The sequence below is a fragment of the Papio anubis genome, chromosome 5, assembly GCF_008728515.1.
Source record: "Papio anubis isolate 15944 chromosome 5, Panubis1.0, whole genome shotgun sequence".
Lineage (NCBI taxonomy): Eukaryota > Metazoa > Chordata > Mammalia > Primates > Cercopithecidae > Papio > Papio anubis.
In genome coordinates this window covers 42,048,376-42,058,961 of record NC_044980.1, presented here as the reverse complement: position 1 = coordinate 42,058,961, position 10,586 = coordinate 42,048,376, and positions in this window count along the sequence as shown.

The window sequence follows — 10,586 nt, the reverse complement described above, 5'->3', positions numbered from 1 at the left end:
CCAGTAGAGTTGCCCTGTAGCGCCCGCCCCCTAGTCCGGCTTCTACCAATCAAAAGGAAACTAGAGGCGGTGACTCGCTAGGATCTTCCCTCGTGGCTGGAAGGGCGGGGGGAAGGGGCGGGGACAAAGTCTCAGGGCCGAGGAAGTGGTGTGAGAGACTGACGTGGGGTGGCACGAGAGCCAACTTGCCAATGACGGAGCGGCAAGAGACGGCGAGAGCCAACGGGAGCGGAGTGAGAGATTCTCCGACCATTTGGGGCTAAGTGAGAGGAGATGCGAACCAATGGGTACTCCGCGTCCCACCACTGGAGAGATGGTCAAGTGTGGGAGGCGAGTTGGTCCCAGCTTGGGAGTCTGTCAGGTTGCCTAGCAACCAGAGCTAGGCTTCACCTGAAAGCTTTCTGAAATACTGTACTTGATTTGAATTCAATCTTAACGTTTTCTAGCAAAGTGTGCCTAGATTACAAATTGGAGCAGAATATTTCACCCAGAACTTGTATATGTGTAAATATTCTAAATACCCGATTTGTAAATACTCGAATATTGTCTCCTTTATTCAAAACTACCTTGACTTAAAAAAATAAAACAAACAAACAAAAGGGCTATTGAGACAAAGCTTTCTAACTAAACCTAAAACAAGATAGTTTCAGGACTAGGCATCCGTGAGGAGGAGGGTGCAGAGCCGTGCCTGTGAAGGAAAGTTGATACTGAATTCAAGGATTTTTGCCAGGCCATGCACTCTGAGGAAAGGGACTCCATTTGGCCTGTTCCCCACTGTATCTTCTGAGCTTCATATGTGGTACGTGCCAAATAAAAGGCTGTGGAAAGGCCACGTAATTGTCCGCATAGTAAATCCATCAGATACGGACTGCCTAGCTCCCCCAGCAAATAGGAGCAATTCAAGCTAGAGGAAATCACTGAAACACTATTTGGGGCATCCAAAGGAGGACACTTATGGCTTTGCAATAAACTCTGCCTCTGTCTGGTCAGAGAGAGAAGCCATAATACTTAGCTTTGGTGGGGAACCATGAGTGAGGTTCGGAGTTGTTAATGTCTCTCCCCATCTCAGTTTCATTAACAGGAATGCTATTGATAAGAGGTCATTGGTAATTCTGTGATTCACACAATTATTGTTATGGGAGATTTTTTAAACTACTGTACATGCTAATCTAGTAAGACACATTCTCAGCAGCAAAGTGGCAAAATATATTGGAAATGGAACCACTGTGAAGTGGTGGCATAAATGACTTGGGGGAAGAGGACCATTCAATGATGATTTCCATTCCACAGTATTGCCCATGACTCATTTCATACCTACATAAAGTAACTAGATAATAAACATACAGAGAGAGAGACATTGCCTGATTGTGATCAACATCTACTTGGGGTGGGGTAGGAGATTAAAATTCTTGGCATATTGGAATATGCTGAAAGGCAGTAAGGACAAACACAAGAAAGAAGATACAGTTTTGTCCTTAGAAAGGAATCGCAAATAATTCCAACTCCAGGAGTGCACAATGGGAAATGATTAGCCAGACAGTCATGAAAATGACCATCTTATATACAACTGGAAATGTCTACAAGGAACAGACCATCTTTTTCATCACATTAATCTTCAATTAAGCAAAGTGAGCATGATTATTGATTATTGGGAAGCCAAGCAATGGAGAACAAAAAGGTTAGTAATTACATACAGAAGATCTTAAATAAAGTTTCAGTGCCACAAAAGAAATAGCATTCGAATACAAAATTTTCTTTTTACTTCTCAGCAAGGCAAGGTACTTCTATAGAAGGGTGCACCCTTACAGATGGAGCAATGGTGAGTGCACACTTGAACAAGGGAGAGAAAGTGGTTCTTATTCCTGATGCATGTGGTCCCTACTGCTGTCTTGTTCCCCTATTGGCTAGGGTTAGACCGCACAGGCTAAATTATTACCAATTGACTAATATAAAGAGAGTGATGGGGTGAGAAAAATGGTTATGAAATGAGTCAGGGTGGAGAATGAATCAGAATGAGTCAAGGTGGAGAATGAGTCAGGTTGGAGTAGGTAATCAGAAAAGGTTGCTTTATGAGGAAGTTATGTTTAAAAGTAGAAGGCAAAGAATGGAACATACCGACATATTAATTCTTTGAAGAGAAATTTAGAATTCATATTTAACAACTTCCTCCTCTTGCATTTTTCTTACAGCTTTCTCTTCAAACTTATTTAACATGTCTTGACTTAGTTGTTCTGCTTCATTTTCCAAAGAAGAAGCTTTTCTGGATGAGGTGGAGATTGTTAAGGAAGGCTTTAGTAAGTACCGTTTCTATGAGCCTCTGCACCAACTCACGGATGCATGATATGACACAGCACCTGACAAGAACAAGTACACCTATTATGACTATGAGGGAGGTGAGAATTGGGGCTATTATTCCTTTCCATTTACTGAACCACTTTTCTAGCCATCCTGTAAAGGGGTCATTTACCCCTGAGTTGCTGGCTAACTCATTGGATAGAGCAGTCAGACCTTGCAATGCCTTTGTTATACTTCCATTAGGGGTGGCGTTTTTTGGGATGAAGGTGCAACATTGAGTTTTAATCATGATGCAAACTCCTCCCATTTCTGCTAATATGTCTAAGGCTATCCTATTTTCCCAAGCCATCTTGGCTAGTAGCCCCTAATTGCTCAGCTATTCCTTTAACAGCATCTCTAGTGTAGTTAATAAATCGCTGTTGGCGTAGGTGTAGTTTATCCAACTACATTTTTATTAATTGTCACCCACCAAAATATTGACTCAAATCCTGCAGCTATTTGATTTCAGGCTTTAAATTGATCTGGTATTCCCCGTGGTACTCCAATTGCGTCTAAATAGACGTGAGAGTCGAAAGACCCATAAAGGGCTTCTCTCTCTTTATGAAGTCTTATTTTCCCTTCCTCTGTTTGATGAAATGCCAGGGTAAAAGGGATAGCCAATTGGACTAAAGCACAAGTGCCACTCCAGTTATTCAGCAGAGTGTCCAGTAAAGGTCCACCACAATACCACCACACATCTGCCCAGGGATGAACAAGGGCTAACTGATTGGTAAGCTCTTGAAAATTCTTAAGCTCACTGCATCCCTTCAGGTCTCCAAGGAATGCTAAGTTTCCTCCCTATTGTGAGACACACCAAGTGAACTTGGTGTTGGGAGATGGAAGCTGAATGGCCCTCGGGGGCTGACCTACAGGGTGTCGGACTTCGGGATATAGCAGAGAGAGAGCTTGGCACGACTTGTTACCCCAGGCTATAGAATCCTGGAAAAGAGCTACCATACAGCCCATGCCCAGTCGACTGGAGGACCACCTTAGTGGAAAGGGGACAATCTGGGCCTCTGGTCTGCTGTGTGCACGAGCATAACAATTGCTTTTGTTTAATATGTGGATGGAATATTTGATCCATTCCAACCAGGCATTTACATCTTGGTATCCCGTCTCAATTGCCAAAGTTTGTTTTAAGTCTTTAACTTCTACCTTGGCCTTGTCGTTAGATGGAGGAGGAACAATGGTTCTGTTGTGAGAGGTTTCGGAAAAAGACTTAGAGGCAGGTGCAGGTGGCAGGTGATCAAATAAATGCATTTCAAAGATCCAATAGGGTCTGTCCCTGAAACCTAGCCCCCATACTATAAAAACGGCTTAAAGAAGGCAACCATCTTAGAAAAGGGGAAGAACCTTGGGGGCTCAAGATAATAACCTGTACAGGATTGCACTGGTTTAGCTGACAGTTAGCGGGGGCTGTCCGTTTAGTAAAATGAATGTATGGTTTTAGGGAATTGCAAAAACTGGTAGGGGCAGTCCATCCTTGCTCTTTAGTGGTCCACAGAATATTGGACCAACTACTATACTATTTTAGAGCATAAAAGCTCTACGTCAGTGGCGGCAAGACTCCTGGTTGCCATTGGGGTCTTTATCAAAATCTCCCCAAATTAAATGGTCCCAATTCACTAATGCCCAGTCTGAGGAGAGCCAGAAGGGACAGAGGTACTTTTCTGAAGTAGAAAGCTGCCTTTGACTTGACAAATTCCCACATGGTATAACAAGGCAAGCATCAAATGCAATAGTTTGAGGTGAAATTGACTTATGTTAATAACTAGATGATCAGCAATAGAGCAAGGAAAGAAGAAAGTGTAATAGAATAGATGAAAGAGAGTTAAATTCTTCTTAGCTTTAGTTTGGTAGGGTTTTCCCCTGGGACTCCAGAGTAGCCACTACTCTGGAGGGGGCAGCTCTTTCTTGACTGGGGTGTGGGGACTCCATCCTCTCTCTGCTGTGTGGACTGCACTTTCAGTAGTTAGGAGCACTAAGTAAGGACCTTCCCAGACTGGCTCAAGCATCTCCTTTTTCTGGCTCTTGATGAGGACGTGATCCCAGGCTGATGTTGATGCACCAGGAACTCCAAGGGCAGCACCTGTGCTAATAGACCTTTAGTTTTAAGAGAAGAGAAAGTAGAAGATAGACCAAGCATATAATTTTTAAGGAATTGATCTTTTGTTTCAAAGGTAGGAATATCAGCAGTGGAGTGCAAATAAGGTAATCCGTAGAGCATCTCATAAAGAGGAAGACCAATGTCTTTCTGTGGTGCAGTTTGAATTCTCAGTAGGGCAATAGGAAGACACTTGGTCCATGGCAATCGAGTCTCTAAGACTAATTTGTTCAAGTGGTTCTTTAGAGTCTGATTCATTCTTTCTACTCTCCCTAATGAGGGTGTGTGTCAGGGAGTATGGTGTTCCCAACTAACATCTAATGTTTGGGATAGCTTTTTAATAATGTGTGTGGTGAAATGAGTTCCATTGTCTGAGTCAATATTTTCTCTTAGTCCAAACCTGGGTACTATATTTTCAATTAGGGCCGTAACTACATTATTGACTGTTGCATTTGAAAAGGGGATAGCTTTGACCCAGTGAGTGAGGTGGTCTACTGTCACTAGTAAATATTTTAGACAACCTGTTGGAGGCATTTCTGTGTAATCAACTTGGATACTTTGGAATGGCCTTAAACCTGGATTCCTTCCCCCGAGAGGTAATATTTTTATAGTATGTCTATTAGTTTTCTTACATACTAAGCAACTGTCTGTAACCTGTTTGGCCAGGGTATAAATTCCCATACAACCATAAACTCTGAGAACGGCATCACACGTGGCCTGGGGCCCCCAGTGGGTCCCCTGATGTAGTTGGGATAAGACTTCCCTCATAAGGGGTTTAGACAACATTTCTCTCTGGTCTGGCCATATCCACTTTCCTTCTGAATTCTCTTTAGTGCCTATTTTTATTAGTTTCTCTTTTCTGGTGGAAGAGAAAATGGGGATTATGGTAGGAGGAGGGAGGTAGGAAGTTAAGTGGAAAATATGCATTCAGAAGACACAGCAGCCTGCTTGGCTACCTGATCTGCTAGATTGCTTCCTTGACTTTCAAAAGAAATTGTTTTCTGCTGTCTGGGAACATGGACAATAGCTATTTCTTCCAGCAACGGAAGATTATTCAACACTTGGGTGATCAGCTCCTTGTGAACAAGGTCTTGACCTTTACTATTAATGAGACCTCGTTCAGTTCATATTTTCCGAAACATATGGGCGACTCCAAAGGCATACCTGGAATCTGTATAGATAGTTCTTTCCTGGTCCTGTAAGTACTTTAAGGCTTGGCTGAGTGCAAACAGCTCACCCGTTTGAGCAGACCAACTGTTGGGCAATTTTCCTGACTCTATTTCTATGAGAGTTTCTCCGTCAAACACTGAATACCTACTGTGTCTTTTTCCCTCAATCACCTGGGAGGAACCATCTATGAATACGTGCCATCCAGCCCGGAAGGGGGTTTTTCCTAGGTCTGGTTGAACCTTTGTGTGGTAATCAATTAAATCTAAACATGTGTGTTCCCTCCTTAGATTTGGATTCCCTGTTAGGAAACCTGCTGGGTTGAGTGAATTATGGGTAGTCAATGTTAAATCATCCTTTTCTAACAGAATGGCCTCATGCTTTAAGTTTCTCGATGCAGTAAGCCATCTCCATGCTCTCTGGTTTAAGATAGTTCTAACTTAGTGAGGCATGCTTACTGTCAATTTTGTTCCAAAGGTTAACTTTCTGCTTTCCTCGACTAGTATTGCCATAGCCACGATGGACTGGCTGCATTGAGGCCATCCGCAAATGACTGGGTCTAAGACCTTCAATAGGAAGGCTACAGACTGCTGGCGGCTTCTGTGTTCTTGAGTCAGCACTCCTAAAGCTACCCCACTGTACACATTAACAAAAAGGTGGAATGGCTTTTCCAGGGAGAGTAACCCTAAAACAGGGGCAGTTATGAGCCTTTCCTTCAGCTTCTCGACTTGACCAACTTCCTCAGAAGTTCACAGGATACGGTTAGGCTTCTCCTGGGCAAGTTTTTGATATAACAGTTTACTGTTCAGTGCATATGAGTCAATTCATAAGTGGCGGTATCCAACTAACCCTAAAAATTTCCTGAGTTCTTGTTTGTTTGAGGCAAAGGTATCGTTGAGACACGATTCCCTTGATTCGTTCAGGCCCTGTTCTTCGCTTGCCTGCATTTATTAGTGGCCTAAATATTTAACTTCAGGTTCTACATACTGAAGCTTTCTTTTTGAGACTTGTAGCCCCTCAAACTGCAGATGGTTAAGCATATGTGTAGAGAAGTCAGTTACCTTCTCTATATCTTCACCAGATATAAGAATGTCGTCCACTTACTGAAGAAGGCATATTTGCTCTGGGATGACAACTTTTTCTAGTACTTGTTTTAAAATTTGGACAAAAACATTAGGGGAGTCTGTGAACCCTTGGGGCAAGACTGTCCATTGATATTGTTGTTTCTGCTCTGAGTGGGGATCCTCTCACTCAAAAGCAAATATATCTCAGCTATCTGCAGGGGACATGCCCAAAAAAGCATCCTTCAAATCTATTACAGTAAACCATTGATGATTATATGGAATCTTGCTAAGAATGGCGTAAGGACTGGGGACAACAGGGTGGGGTAGTCTGGACTATTTGGTTGATAGCTCCAAGGTCCTGTACTAGCCAGTATGACCCATCTGATTTCTTGACTGACAGTATTGAGGTGTTATAAGGGGACATACAGGGCTCAAGAAGCCTGTCCTTAAGAAGGCCTTTGATTATAGATTTCAACCCTATCCTACCTTCTAGGGGAATAGGGTATTGCTTCCTTCTTACTACTTCTCCTGGGGTTTTTAGCTTGATGTGGATCAGAGGGACTTGGAGTTTCCCTTGGTTTTCTTCTTTGGACCAGACATTAGGATTAATATATTTTTCATCTGCAGTGATGAGTGTCAAGCGCATCTGTGTGAAGAGAGTTCACCAACAGGCTTTGGGTGAGCAACAAGGCTGTCTATTTCACTTGGGTGCAAGTGGGCTGAGTCCGAAAACAGAGTCAGCAAAGGGAGATAGGTGTGGGGCATTTTTATATGAGTGGGGTAAACAGTGGAAAGTTACAGTTAAAGGTGGTTATCTATTGTCAGCAAAGGAGGGGGTCTCAAGGTGCATGGTGGGGAGACCATAAGACTCATTGTCCAGAACAAGAATGTCACAAGATCGATTGATCAGTTGGGGAAGGACTGGAACAAGTCATAATGGAATGTTGTAAGGTTGGTCAATCAGTTAAGACAGAAGCTTGTTGTTTCACTTCTTTTGTAGTTTTGGTTTGCCCCAGACTTCTTGGCTACTGCAGGCCGTCTGGATGTATATGTGTAGATCACAGGGGTTACAATGTCTGAGCTTCGGCTCAGAGGCCTGACATTCCTGTCTTTTTATTTATAAAATATAAAGTTATAAGAAAAGATAAAGAAAATATAAGTTTTACTGGGGATTATTGGGGTAGGGGTGATGTTTCTCAGGACTGCTTCAAGTGTGAGCAGGGACTATGTGGACACCTTAAAGAAAATTTTACAACGTGTTACAAGGAATAGAAATTTAGGCTGTGGGGAGATCTTGGAGCAGAGGATGGTACCACGGGGTTATTAAAAGTAGCATTTGTCATATAGAATTATTGGTGATCGTCTGGATGTGGTTTTGTATGAATTGAGAAACCAAACCGAAGACCCAAGGCCCAAGTAAGAGAAGGAGGAAAACAGGTACCACGGGACTAAGAATAGGGAGGAGCCAAGACACCCAGTTAGAAAGTCTCCAGGTGGGTCCAGCGTAATTATTTGCCTGACTGGTGAGTTTTTGGGCCTTATCTTTAAGCTTTTTTATGTTGTCGTATACCAGGCTAGATTGGTTTAGATAAAAACAACATTCTTCATTTAAAAATATACAGTCCTCCTTTTACAGCAGTGAGTAGGTCAAGGCCTCAGCGATTTTGGAAGATAACTGCGGCTAAGGAGTTGACCTGGGCTTGAAGGACTGATAAAGTTTGTGATATATCTGTAATGCTAGTAGAAAAGTCATTAGAAAGGCTACGGAAGGTTGTGACAGAAGTTGAAATGCTTGCTATTCCAGCTCCAAGGGCAATAGTGGAAGCAGAAAGTTGTAACCATACAAGTAGAGGGATTAGAGGAATAACTCTTTTTTGTCTGGTTGGTGTCATGAGGGAGACAGGAAGTTGTTTGGTCTCATTTGCAAATTGAATTTTGGGAATAAGAAAAACTAGTGTACATGTACCTGTCCAATTAGCAGGTAGACACATGTAGATGGAGGAGCCACAGAAGAAGAAGAGGCCTTCTGTAAGGCAAAATTGGAAATGCAAAGTGAAAAGATGAGAAGGAGTAGTAAAAGAGGTGTCTTGAACCCAGACTCCTAAGGATCCAGCTAGGGTGGCAGCCATCAAAGGTTGTAATGGGGACTGATGGGGTAACTATGTAGATGGGGAGGTTCGATTCTCATGATGTATCAGAAATATGAGAAAGCGTCGAGTGTCTATGAGCAACCTTTCACTGTTATTTACGGGGCTAGATACAAGTAAGCAAGAAGAGGGCTTGGGAGGAGAGTCTGAAGAACAAGGGGAAGGTAGCCAAGGATGGAGTGAAATGCAGGGTAAATGTCTTTTTTTTTTTTTTTTTCCATTATTCTGGGTTAGATCGTTATTTATTTTTATTTATTTATTTTTCTTTTCTTTAAAAAATATACATATTTTAATTATTCTACTTTAAGTTCTAGGGTACATGTGCACAATGTACAGGTTTGTTACATATGTATACATGTGCCATGTTGGTTTGCTGCACCCCTTAACCTGTCATTTACATTAGGTATTTCTGCTAATGCTATCCCTCCCCCATCCCCTCACCCCACGTCAGGCCCCAGTATGTGATGTTCCCCACCCTGTGTCCAAGTGTTCTCATTGTTCAATTCCCACCTATGAGTGAGAACATGCAGAGTTTGGTTTTCTGCCCTTGCGATAATTTGCTCAGAATGATGGTTTCCAGCTTCATCCATGATCCTACAAAGGACATGAACTCATCCTTTTTTGTGGCTGCACAGTATTCCATGGTGTATATGTGCCACATTTTCTTTATCCAGTCTATCATTGATGGACATTTGCGTTGGTTCCAAGTCTTTGCTATTGTGAATAGTGCCACAATAAGCATACGTGTGCATGTGTCTTTATAGTAGCATGATTTATAATCCTTTGGGCATATACCCAGTAATGGGATGGCTGAGTCAAAAGGTATTTCTAGTTCTAGATCCTTCAGGAATCGCCATACTATCTTCCACAATGGTTGAACCAATTTACACTCCCACCAACAGTGTAAAAGCGTCCCTATTTCTCCACATCCTCTCCAGCATCTGTTGTTTCCTGACTTTTTAATGATCACCATTCTAACTGGTGTGAGATGGTATCTCATTGTGGTTTTGATTTCCATTTCTCTGATGGCCAGTGATGATGAGCATTTTTTCATGTGTCTGTTGGCTGCATAAATGTCTTCTTTTGAGAATTGTCTGTTCATATCCTTTGCCCACTTTTTGATGGGGTTGTTTGATTTTTTCTTGTAAATTTGTTTAAATTCTTTGTAGATTCTGGATGTTAGCCCTTTGTCAGATGGGTAGATTGCAAAAATTTTCTCCCATTCTGTAGGTTGCCTATTCACTCTGATGGTAGTTTCTTTTCCTGTGCAGAAGCTCCTTAGTTTAATTAGATCCCATTTGTCAATTTTGGCTTTTGTTGCCATTGCTTTTGCTATTTTAGACATGAAGTCCTTGTCTATGCCTATGTCCTGAATGGTATTGCGTAGGTTTTCTTCTAGGGTTTTTATGGTTTTAGGTATGACATTTAAGTCTTTAATCCATCTTGAATTAATTTTTTATAAGGTGTAAGGAAGGGATCCAATTTCAGCTTTCTACATATGACTAGCCAGTTTTTCCAGCACCATTTATTAAATAGGGAATACTTACCCCATTTCTTGTTTTTGTCAGGTTTCTCAAAGATCAGATGGCTGTAGATGTGTAGTGTTATTTCTGAGGCCTCTGTTCTCTTCCATTGGTCTATCTTTCTGTTTTGGTACCAGTACAATGCTGTTTTGGTTACTGTAGCCTTTTAGTATAGTTTGAAGTCAAGTAGCGTGATGCCTCTAGCTTTGTTCTTTTTCCTTAGGATTGTCTTGGCAATGCAGGATCT